The 13,370-nt window shown below is 45.2% G+C and overlaps 1 protein-coding gene across 1 annotated transcript in view; it reads right to left on the reverse strand.

Annotated features, from left to right (window-relative positions):
• LOC123990387 (disks large-associated protein 1-like) overlaps positions 1-13,370 on the reverse strand; it is a 195,581-nt gene that overhangs the window by 108,840 nt on the left and 73,371 nt on the right. The gene's annotated exons all lie outside the window — the stretch shown is intronic.

Here is a 13,370-nt window from a genome sequence, read left to right on the forward strand (position 1 = left end):
TCCGACAGGGCAGGAACGGAAAACAAGGAGAGAAATAGGGACTCTAATCAGGGAAAAGGATCGGGAACAGGTGTGGGAAGACTAAATGATTGATTAGGGGAATAGGAACAGCTGGGAGCAGGAACGGAACGATAGAGAGAAGAGAGAGCGAGAGAGTGAGAGAGGGAGGGGGAGAGAGAGGGATAGAAAGAGGGAAAGAACCTAATAAGACCAGCAGAGGGAAACGAATAGAAGGGGAAGCACAGGGACAAGACATGATAATCAATGACAAAACATGACAGTACCCCCCACTCACCGAGCGCCTCCTGGCGCACTCGAGGAGGAACCCTGGCGGCAACGGAGGAAATCATCAATAAGCGAACGGTCCAGCACGTCCCGAGACGGAACCCAACTCCTCTCCTCAGGACCGTAACCCTCCCAATCCACTAAGTATTGGTGACCCCGTCCCCGAGAACGCATGTCCATGATCTTACGTACCTTGTAAATAGGTGCGCTCTCGACAAGGACGGGAGGGGGAGGGAAGACGAACGGGGTGCGAAGAAAGGGCTTGACACAGGAGACATGGAAGACAGGATGGACGCGACGAAGATGTCGCGGAAGAAGCAGTCGCACAGCGACAGGATTGACGACCTGGGAGACACGGAACGGACCAATGAACCGCGGAGTCAACTTACGAGAAGCTGTCGTAAGAGGAAGGTTGCGAGTGGAAAGCCACACTCTCTGGCCGCAACAATACCTTGGACTCTTAATCCTGCGTTTATTGGCGGCTCTCACAGTCTGTGCCCTGTAACGGCAAAGTGCAGACCTCACCCTCCTCCAGGTGCGCTCACAACGTTGGACAAACGCTTGAGCGGAGGGAACGCTGGACTCGGCAAGCTGGGATGAGAACAGAGGAGGCTGGTAACCCAGACTACTCTGAAACGGAGATAACCCGGTAGCAGACGAAGGAAGCGAGTTGTGAGCGTATTCTGCCCAGGGGAGCTGTTCTGCCCAAGACGCAGGGTTTCTGAAAGAAAGGCTGCGTAGTATGCGACCAATCGTCTGATTGGCCCTCTCTGCTTGACCGTTAGACTGGGGATGAAACCCGGAAGAGAGACTGACGGACGCACCAATCAAACGACAGAACTCCCTCCAAAACTGTGACGTGAATTGCGGGCCTCTGTCTGAAACGGCGTCTAACGGGAGGCCATGAATTCTGAACACATTCTCGATGATGATTTGTGCCGTCTCTTTAGCGGAAGGAAGTTTAGCGAGGGGAATGAAATGTGCCGCCTTAGAGAACCTATCGACAACCGTAAGAATCACAGTCTTCCCCGCAGACAAAGGCAGACCGGTAATGAAGTCTAGGGCGATGTGAGACCATGGTCGAGAAGGAATGGGGAGCGGTCTGAGACGACCGGCAGGAGGAGAGTTACCCGACTTAGTCTGCGCGCAGTCCGAACAAGCAGCCACGAAACGGCGCGTGTCACGCTCCTGAGTCGGCCACCAAAAGCGCTGGCGAATAGACGCAAGAGTGCCTCGAACACCGGGATGACCAGCTAACTTGGCAGAGTGAGCCCACTGAAGAACAGCCAGACGAGTGGAAACAGGAACGAAAAGGAGGTTACTAGGACAAGCGCGCGGCGACGCAGTGTGTGTGAGTGCTTGCTTAACCTGTCTTTCAATTCCCCAGACTGTTAACCCGACAACACGCCCATAAGGAAGAATCCCCTCGGGATCAGTAGAAGCCACAGAAGAACTAAACAGACGGGATAAGGCATCAGGCTTGGTGTTTTTGCTACCCGGACGGTAAGAAATCACAAACTCGAAACGAGCGAAAAACAACGCCCAACGAGCTTGACGGGCATTAAGTCGTTTGGCAGAACGGATGTACTCAAGGTTCTTATGGTCTGTCCAAACGACAAAAGGAACGGTCGCCCCCTCCAACCACTGTCGCCATTCGCCTAGGGCTAAGCGGATGGCGAGCAGTTCACGGTTACCCACATCATAGTTGCGCTCAGATGGCGACAGGCGATGAGAAAAATAAGCGCAAGGATGAACCTTATCGTCAGACTGGAAGCGCTGGGATAGAATGGCTCCCACGCCTACCTCTGAAGCGTCAACCTCGACAATGAATTGTCTAGTGACGTCAGGAGTAACGAGGATAGGAGCGGACGTAAAACGTTCTTTTAGAAGATCAAAAGCTCCCTGGGCGGAACCGGACCACTTAAAACACGTCTTGACAGAAGTAAGAGCTGTGAGAGGGGCAGCAACTTGACCGAAATTACGAATGAAACGCCGATAAAAATTAGCGAAACCTAAAAGCGCTGCAACTCGACACGTGACCTTGGAACGGGCCAATCACTGACAGCTTGGACCTTAGCGGAATCCATCTGAATGCCTTCAGCGGAAATAACGGAACCGAGAAAAGTAACGGAGGAGACATGAAAAGAGCACTTCTCAGCCTTTACGTAGAGACAATTCTCTAAAAGGCGCTGTAGAACACGTCGAACGTGCTGAACATGAATCTCGAGTGACGGTGAAAAAATCAGGATATCGTCAAGATAGACAAAAACAAAGATGTTCAGCATGTCTCTCAGAACATCATTAACTAATGCCTGAAAAACAGCTGGCGCATTGGCGAGACCAAACGGCAGAACCCGGTACTCAAAATGCCCTAACGGAGTGTTAAACGCCGTTTTCCACTCGTCCCCCTCTCTGATGCGCACGAGATGGTAAGCGTTACGAAGGTCCAACTTAGTAAAGCACCTGGCTCCCTGCAGAATCTCGAAGGCTGATGACATAAGGGGAAGCGGATAACGATTCTTAACCGTTATGTCATTCAGCCCTCGATAATCCACGCAGGGGCGCAGAGTACCGTCCTTCTTCTTAACAAAAAAGAACCCCGCCCCGGCCGGAGAGGAAGAAGGCACTATGGTACCGGCGTCAAGAGACACAGATAAATAATCCTCGAGAGCCTTACGTTCGGGAGCCGACAGAGAGTATAGTCTACCCCGAGGAGGAGTGGTCCCCGGAAGGAGATCAATACTACAATCATACGACCGGTGAGGAGGAAGGGAGTTGGCTCGGGACCGACTGAAGACCGTGCGCAGATCATGATATTCCTCCGGCACTCCTGTCAAATCGCCAGGTTCCTCCTGAGAAGTGGGGACAGAAGAAATGGGAGGGATGGCAGACATTAAACACTTCACATGACAAGAAACGTTCCAGGATAGGATAGAATTACTAGACCAATTAATAGAAGGATTATGACATACTAGCCAGGGATGACCCAAAACAACAGGTGTAAAAGGTGAACGAAAAATCAAAAAAGAAATAGTCTCACTGTGGTTACCAGATACTGTGAGAGTTAAAGGTAGTGTCTCAAATCTGATACTGGGAAGATGACTACCATCTAAGGCAAACATGGGCGTAGGCTTGTCTAACTGTCTGAAAGGAATGTCATGTTTCCGAGCCCATGCTTCGTCCATGAAACAACCCTCAGCCCCAGAGTCAATCAAGGCACTGCATGTAGCACCCGAACCGGTCCAGCGTAGATGGACCGACATAGTAGTACAGGATCTAGATGAAGAGACCTGAGTAGTAGCGCTCACCAGTAGCCCTCCGCTTACTGATGAGCTCTGGCCTTTACTGGACATGAATTGACAAAATGTCCATCAAATCCGCAATAGAGACACAGGCGGTTGGTGATCCTCCGTTCCCTCTCCTTGGTCGAGATGCGAATACCTCCCAGCTGCATGGGCTCAGTCTCTGAGCCAGAGGAGGGAGATGGTTGCGATGCGGAGCAGGGAAACACCGTTGACGCGAGCTCTCCTCCACGAGCTTGGTGACGAAGATCTACCCGTCGTTCTATGCGGATGGCGAGAGCAATCAAAGAGTCCACACTGGAAGGAACCTCCCGAGAGAGAATCTCATCTTTGACCACTGCGTGGAGTCCCTCCAGAAAACGAGCGAGCAGCGCCGGCTCGTTCCAGTCACTAGAGGCAGCAAGAGTGCGAAACTCTATAGAGTAATCCGTTATGGATCGATCACCTTGGCATAGGGAAGCCAGGGCCCTAGAAGCCTCCCCACCAAAAACTGAACGGTCAAAAACCCGAATCATCTCCTCTTTAAAGTTCTGGTAATTGTTAGAACAATCAGCCCTTGCCTCCCAGATAGCTGTGCCCCACTCTCGAGCCCGGCCAGTAAGGAGTGAAATGACGTAAGCAACCCGAGCTCTCTCGCTAGAGTATGTGTTGGGTTGGAGAGAGAACACAATATCACACTGGGTGAGAAAGGAGCGGCACTCCGTGGGCTGCCCGGAGTAGCAAGGTGGGTTATTAACCCTAGGTTCCGGAGGCTCGGCAGGCCAGGAAGTAACAGTTGGCACGAGACGAAGACTCTGGAACTGTCCAGAGAGGTCGGAAACCTGAGCGGCCAGGTTCTCCACGGCATGGCGAGCAGCAGACAATTCCTGCTCGTGTCTGCCGAGCATGGCTCCTTGGATCTCGACGGCAGTGTTACGAGCATCTGTAGTCGCTGGGTCCATTCCTTGGTCGGATCCTTCTGTTATGCAGGTGAATGAGGACCCAAAAGCGACTTGGCGAAAACAGAGTTTTTAATCCAGTAAAGATACTTTACAAAACAAAAGGCATAATACTACTCGTAAAGACGAGAACAGACTGGAGACTTGATCAAGAACTGCAGGTTGCCTCGGGAAGGCACTTGAACCTAGCAGACTCAGACACCTGCTCACCACGCAGCATCTGAGGGAAACACGACACGACAGGGCAATACATAGACACAGCACGGTGAATTATAGACAAGGATCCGACAGGGCAGGAACGGAAAACAAGGAGAGAAATAGGGACTCTAATCAGGGAAAAGGATCGGGAACAGGTGTGGGAAGACTAAATGATTGATTAGGGGAATAGGAACAGCTGGGAGCAGGAACGGAACGATAGAGAGAAGAGAGAGCGAGAGAGTGAGAGAAGGAGGGGGAGAGAGAGGGATAGAAAGAGGGAAAGAACCTAATAAGACCAGCAGAGGGAAACGAATAGAAGGGGAAGCACAGGGACAAGACATGATAATCAATGACAAAACATGACAGTTAAGGTTCATTGTAGAACTCTTGCCCAATAAAGAACCTTTGAAAATTAAAATTCTGTGGCGTAAAATAACTCTAGTGTTAGTTTTAATAACCAGAGTTGAACCAACACCACGGCCGTCATTATCATATTTCCCAGCATTTTCTAGTTGAGGTTGATTTCAATATATATGTTTTTGCATTGATTAATCAATCTTATGTTTCTCAAATATAAATGACATACATTTTTATAAACTATTCCAATCTCTTATTGCACCCGTTAGTGAAATGGTGGTTCCACTTAAGGTGTTTAAAGGTCCTGAATAGTCACTCTATAATGTACTTTTTCTCGCATAGCTAACTACCAGAAAGTTTGAAAAGACAGGCTGAGTGGGCGGGGAGCTTACACTGAGTGTGCAAAAAATTGGGAACACATTCCTAATATTGAGTTGCACCCCCTTTTGCCCTCAGAGCAACCTCAATTTTTTCATCCAGAGATGTTGGCCCATGTTGACTCCAATGCTTCCTAAAGTTGTGTCAAGTTGGCAGGATGTCCTTTGGTTGGTGGACCATTCTTGATACACACAAGAAACTGAAAAACCCAGCAGAGTTGTAGTTCTTGACACAAATCAGTACGCCTGGCACCTACTACCATACTCTGTTCAAAGGCACTTCAATCTTTTGTCTTGCCAGTTGTCATGACTTTCCCTCCTGAGTGAGGATCAAAGAGAGGGGCCGGTTTGATGACTTTAATGACCGGTCATAAACTTTCTTTCTCTGGCCTTTTGCAGTTTGGAGAATGTAATGTTTGAGTGTTACAACAGAGAGAGACTTTGCAGTATTTTAACATCAAAAGATTGAGCATTGAAACAATATTTCGAACATAAAAAATGTGGGAAATTGTTGGTGGGGATCCAAACAATAATCATGTCAAATCAGTTGTTGTTTTGTGGATGGTATAATGAAATAACATTAACTCTACAAATGTAAACGTCCCAGTTTTACATATTTTCATCTAAATGTTGTGGAACTTATATGGTTAAATATGAAACTATTTGTGAGAAGATGAAACGTTATTTTAGCCTTCTAAATGAGATAATTATTTTTCATATAGACTTTTACCAAGTCAGTAGCCATGCCCATATGAGCACAGACATTGTGGCAACGTGATGGAACTACCCTCCAAGGTGAGGGCATAAAAGGACTACTAACGAAATTTACATTAGACCAAAACACGAGAACGTGAGGATCTGGTCCACACTTTACAAAATGGTTTAAAAACTACAAGACCAGTACATTGCTACTGGCGTGTAAAATGGTTTAAAAGTACTTGACCGTGCAGCGTGACCGAGTTGAATGTTACGAAATGGTAAGACCCTCTGAAACTCAACAGAGAAGAAGACTAGATATAGACATGCACTGGCTGATGCTCTGCATGTAACGTGACGAGAAAAGAAGAACATTTCCCAATCAAATGCCTGATGTATCCAGTCTAACAAACACTTCCAGAAAAAATAAAGCCTACTACTACAACTACTAAGGACATTGATTCAGAGGGGTTGGGTTAAATGTGAAAGACACATTTCAGTTGAAGGCATTAAGTTGTACAACTGACTAGGTAATCCCCTTTCCCTAATATAACCTCTGGTGGACAACCAGAGACTTAGACTTTCTGTCAAACTGTTCGTCACAGACGGATCGAGGGGTTTCAACAGAGAGACGACAGACAAATACATCTAAGCGTAAATATTTGTTGCATTTCTAAATCCTAATGATCGGTTGTTAGGGTGCTATTATTCAACTGTATGTACAATAGTTGAATTCCCTTATCTCTCCTTCTCCCGCTCTTTCTTTCCCCACCCCTTTCATTGTGTATCCAGCCGTCATATCGGGTTAGTCCACTAGGGACTTTTCATTGCATTATGTTAGTAATCAATTCAACCTATATTGTGTGTGTTTACGTAATTCTGTGTGATGATTTAGTTAGTTAGTAAATAAGTAATTAACCAGTCTGTGTATCGCTGAATCATCATTTAGACTAGGGTTCGTGCAGATTTGAAGTCAACAACGCTCAGAATGAGACTGATATGATGTAAATATAATTAAAAATGGACTGTTATTAATGTAAGATATATTTATATCTTTAGAGTTTAAGTTGGGAAATAGTAACTCATTAAATAACTTTTCCCATGGTGCCCCAAGATTGAATTTTTTAAAATGTTACCTTCATTTAACTAGGAAAGTCCGTTAAGAACAAATTATTATTTACAATGACGGCCTACACCGGTCAACCCTGAAAGACACTGGGCCAATTGTGCACTGCCCTATGGGACTCCCAATCATGGCCCGTTGTGATACAACTTGGATTTGAGCCAGGGTGTCTTTAGTGACGCCTCAAGCACTGAGATGCAGTGCCTTAAACCACTGCGCAACTCATGAGTTAATTGTTACGTGATTAATTGAATCACGTAATAACTAAACATAGTTAATTGATTTGATAAAATAACAGTCATCCCATTAATGGTAGTCATGTCACAACACAATTCACCCTCTGAATGGCACACATACACAATCCATGTCTCACTTGTCTCAAGGCTTAAAAATCTTTCTTTAACCCGTCTTCTCCCAATCTACACTGATTGAAGTGGATTTAACAGGTGATATCAATAAAGGATCATAGCTTTCACCTGGTCAGTCTATGTCATGGAAAGAGTTCCTAATGTTTTGTACACTCAGTGTATAGTGCACTACTTTTGACCAGAGGTGCACTTTATAAGGTGCTATTTGGGATGCAAACACTTCTATGTAAACTGGTGTTAGAAGGCGAAGGGGCTGGTCAGGGGCTAACTTTACGAGACAAAGGCTTAGAATCTGCATCCCTCCACCCCTAATACACTCACATTCACACATCTCCTGGGGCCAAATGAATACCTGTCAGTTAGTATGTGGGTTTCACATTACAGCGTGTGATTTCATTAAGTGTGCCCTTCAGTGCCAGAACTAAACTTTAAAGCCCTGTATCTACATTGCAAATATACTCTTCTGTTAATCTACATGATGGCTCAGTCCTGCACTCAAGAATAAGTCCCAACTGCTGTTGAACTATCATAGTGTCCATAAATCAAAGGCTTGAGTACATTTCGGTTGAATTCACACTGTGACAGATGCACTGTCAAACTTTTGTATAGTTTCAGCCAGTAGTTTTGAATGTAGCGCTCACAAATGAAAGTGGTCCCCAGAAATGGTGTACTGTCTGCCACGTGCGGATAGGTGCACCAAGTCCTCGCTTTATAGTGCTGAGAAATTAACCAAAATGTCAGTTGTTCAGATATTAAACAAGTAATTGACCGAGGTTGGTTCAATTACTTGAATTCCATTTAGTTCTGTTGTTTTTGTGAGCCCAAAGCGCTGTTTCTCTAGAGAGAAATAAAATAATTCACAAGGGAAATGAAGAGGAGACATATATGGGACACTGGGATGAAGGGGGTTGTACTTTTCATTATGGAAATATAAAACCTACAGAAACGTGGCAATTAACAACAATGATCATAATCCATTGCACCTGTTCTTTTCCGTCTCGGACAGAGATGGATACACTTTAACGCCTGCTATGTTAGGTTAGATACACAGAGATCACAGACAGCACTGCATGAGAGAGGAATGTACACAACCCAATGATGAGAGATAGAGACATAACACGTGTATGTTTAATTAATTATTTTAATGATTATTTCTGTTTTTGAATTTGGCGCACTGCAATTTCACAGGATGTTGTCAAATCAATCCCGTTAACGGGATCCGAGCGGGAATGGGGTGAAGGGATCCCTAAGAGGTTTTTAATACTGAAGAATTTGTATAACCTCAATATCTTCAAGTTCTATTAATAAATTATAATGCGCACATTGAATAGTACAGTGCAATTCTTTATATGATTAAACCATGGATTTGACCTTGCTGACTTCTCATCTGCAGTTGAAATAGAGTTATGGGACTGCTGCCTTGGTTCTGAATGTCATTCTATTTTAATCACCAAAGATTTATACAAATCTGGAATTATTTTAATCACCAGAGATTTGGATATAGTGTATTTAGAATCAGATTTTTGTTTTGACATTTTCTCTATGTAGAGTTATGCAGTATTAGTCTCATTTTACCCCATGTACTGATAGGATAAGGCTTTATTGAAAATACTACCCTTGGTGACTCACAGACAGGTAGTTTCCGATAGGCAGTGTAATGTCATTATAATCTATATCCCAAATGACACCCTATTCTCGATTTAGTACACTACTTTTCACCCGGGCCCTAAAATGACCTTAATTGGTCATCATAGAAAAGGGCTGCCAGTGGAGAAGCCTGTTAGGGTGGCCAGAGGCTAAATCTAAATTCACCCCCTTTCCTGTCAACAATTCTCTGCTTTTCACAGCCTTGCCAATCCTCTTTCTGACTCGCCTCTTTTCATCACCAAAACAGCTGCCTCCAACAATCAGGCAAATGTGTGTGTGTGTGTGTGTGTGTGTGTGTGTGTGTGTGTGTGTGTGTGTGTGTGTGTGTGTGTGTGTGTGTGTGTGTGTGTGTGTGTGTGTGTGTGTGTGTGTGTGTGTGTGTGTGTGTGTGTGTGTGTGTGTGTGTGTGTGTGTGTCCGATAACTTTCATATTGTGATTTTGATCTATATGTGAGTAAATATGCAGCAGACAACCAGAGACAGAGACAGTGAAACGCAGAGGAACCAAGGAGATAACGTGCTCAGCACCCCCTAAATTCTTAGTAATTGGACTTTGAGTACCCCAGCATAGACCTTAACATGAACCCTCCAACGTCAATTTATCCCAAGTATAGGAACATAATAAAATGCAGTGCTAACAAATCCTAAAGTTTGAATAATGCGTGTGTGAATAATGGAGCTGAGCCCATGTCGGTACAGTGGTGAGATTAAGCATGGAGCTAGCCAGCTATCAAGGCAGGCAGGGATGCAGGCTCAGGCTTAGTTGTCCTGACTCAGTGTTGGCGTAGCCTAGCTGGGGTTTAGGGGGTTAATGCAGCTGGGGGCAAGGTCTGATCCAGGTCCCATCGGTAGCCGACGCGACTTCAAAGAGTCTAAATGGCCATCTCCTCAAAGGCTCAGACACACTGGGCAGCCCAGAAGTCCCAGCTCACAGGTCAAACTTAGTTTAATCTTTTCTGGATCGTGCTTGCATTGATTGTGAATAGTTTCATGAATACAGCAAAGGGCCTTGATTCCATATCACATCGAAACATATGGTCATTTTTTCAAAGGCTGAGATTTTCTAACTTTTATGTAAAGCCTTTTCTCTCTCTCAATTCTCTTTCTCTCCTTCTCTCCCCTATCCTTCCCTACTTGTTTCCTTCCCTCACTCTCTCGCTTTGCATAGAAGGTCACAGTAATTTCCCCCTTAGACAGATAAAAAATAAAAAACATTTGCATAGTGATGAATTATTCAAAGTCCTGCCCTTGAAATGGAGCGCTGCAGTCGTAAACTAACACACTCTTAAAAATGCTGGGTTAAAAACAAGCCAATTTGCATAAATATTGGACAGAATACACGTTGCGTTATTTATACCCAGCCAGCAGGGTCACAAACAACCCCTTGTTTTCTTTAAATTGGGTTGTTGATCCTGGGTTACTGAGCTATGATCCACCAGGTCAGATTAGAAAACAAGAGGCACATCTTAGTAGGGGCGTGGCTGACAGATAGTTATTGTTGGCCACCCGCAAAAGTAAAAGTCCAGTTAATCACCCGCAAAAGTCCAGTTAATCTGTTATGTTGTATTGTCAACACATTTTAAGGTTGAACACTGACACATTGTATCTTTAATAAGGCTTACATAAGAGTATGAGTTTCTATGCATATCCTAATGTTGATAGTTACCTTTTTATAATATTTGTGGCTGCTAGTAAGTTCATGATTAAACATAATCTTGTACATTGTACATAGAGTAAGCTATAGCACCACCATGTATCTCAAATCATATTCTACAATAGTTGGCGATTAAAGAGCATCCCCCCACTGAGTCTCTGTGACCTGGCCTTGACCTGTGTCAGCGTCCCGCAGCTGGCCACCCTACCTGGTGACAGGTGTCAGATGGATGGACCAGCATCTGCTAGGCTACCCTGCAGCCCCTCAACACCAAGGATGCGGTATGCTTAGTCTTAATATGGAGACCGGCGAAGGGTCGCAAAGCAAACAGTCACATTAAAGTGTCTCTCTCCCATATGGCTGCACTAGAACCGATTTATAGATCCCATATTGAATGATCAAGAATGATTCCCACGTTTAGGTGTCAGGCTGTGTGAGGCTTGCAGTGGGATCAGTCACCAACACCAACAGTCAGCAGACGAGGCAAATAGTCTCCATGCAAATTCAGCCTGCCATGCAGCATGTAGCTAAATGACTAGCAGCTGGTATTATAAAAGGCATGCAAATACTGTTGTTAGAAGGAGAAGGCAGGCTCACTGATTGAGTGGAAACAGTGTGAGTTCCAAATGGAACCCTGTTCCCTATATAGTGCACTACTTTGGACGAGTGCTCAGAGAGCTCTGGTCAAAAGTAGTGCACTTTGCCGGGATGAGGGTGCCATTTGCAAATCAGGATGAATCAATGCTAACAAACACCATGCCTGCCAATTATGAGGCTTAATTCACTTTTTCTCTCAGTCTCCAATCCATTTCCTTCTCATTGAGAATAGAGAGAAGCAACTAACTCAAAGGAAAAATGTAAATTTCAGGATTTCTTTTCACTCACAGAGGCTGCATACCAAATGGCATCCTAATCCCTATTTAATGAACTACTTTTGACCAAAGCCCTATGGTACACTATACAATAGGATGCCATTGGGAATGCACACATAGTTTTTAATTTTAACTTTATTTAACTGGGCAAGTCAGTTAAGAACCAATTCTTATTTTCAATGATGGCCTAGGAACAGTTGGTTAACTGCCAGTTCAGGGGAAGAATGACAGATTAGTAGCTTGTCAGCTGGGGGGGTTTGAACTGTCAACCTTCCGGTTACTAGTTCAACACTCTAACCACTAGGCTACCCTGCCTAGTTAGCTCTTTTATGCTGATTTGAATGGTCAGTCTTTAAGAGTTGCCATAGATTGGACTAATCACAGCAATCATACAGGAGAGCTGGAATCAGGAAGTACAGGCTCGAGATTCAGAGGGAAGTGTTTAGTCCCAGTTTAGCGATGAGCTTTGAGGACACACCCGTGACTACTTCCGGGTTGGAGCGAGCGGTCGCATCCGCATTTCGCTCCGCAGGTAGTATAACTTTTTCATTACATTTCATTACATTTCATTATAGTACAACGGTTTGATTTGTCTAATCTTAGCAATTTCTTCTTAGCTAGCTACATAGCCGTCTTTGTATCAAAGATAATTGCGTAATTATCATATTTCGTCGTCCTAACGTAGTCTTCACTGCTCTGCCCAGCAGCTAGCCAGCTAGCAAACGTCCACCGATTAGCAGCACTGTAGAAACTATTACACTCAACTGAACGACTTGATTAGTGTAGTGTTAGCTAGCTACATAGCTGTCTTTGTTGTCTTCGTATCCAAGATAATTGTGTAGTTTAGAGTGTGTAGTCTTAGAGTGATTATCTTAATTTACCGAGGTTAGCTAATCAACACTGCTAGCTAGCCAGCTAGCCCCCGAATAGCAGCACTGTAGAAACTATTACACTCAACGGAACGACTTGATTAGTGTAGTGTCAACAACGCAGCCACTGCCAGCTAGCCTACAAAGTCAACAACACAGCCACTGCCAACTAGCCTACTTCAGCAGTACTGTATCATTTTAATCATTTTAGTCAATAAGATTCTTGCTACGTAAGCTTAACTTTCTGAACATTCGAGACGTGTAGTCCACTTGTCATTCCAATCTCCTTTGCATTAGCGTAGCCTCTTCTGTAGCCTGTCAACTATGTGTCTGTCTATCCCTGTTCTCTTCTCTCTGCAGAGACCATACAAACGCTCCACACCGCGTGGCCGCGGCCACCCTAATCTGGTGGTCCCAGCGCGCACGACCCACGTGGAGTTCCAGGTCTCCGGTAGCCTCTGGAACTGCCGATCTGCGGCCAACAAGGCAGAGTTCATCTCAGCCTATGCCTCCCTCCAGTCCCTCGACTTCTTGGCACTGACGGAAACATGGATCACCACAGACAACACTGCTACTCCTACTGCTCTCTCTTCGTCCGCCCACGTGTTCTCGCACACCCCGAGAGCTTCTGGTCAGCGGGGTGGTGGCACCGGGATCCTCATCTCTCCCAAGTGGTCATTCTCT

This window comes from Oncorhynchus gorbuscha, linkage group LG12 (genome assembly GCF_021184085.1).
Source record: "Oncorhynchus gorbuscha isolate QuinsamMale2020 ecotype Even-year linkage group LG12, OgorEven_v1.0, whole genome shotgun sequence".
Classification (NCBI taxonomy): domain Eukaryota; kingdom Metazoa; phylum Chordata; class Actinopteri; order Salmoniformes; family Salmonidae; genus Oncorhynchus; species Oncorhynchus gorbuscha.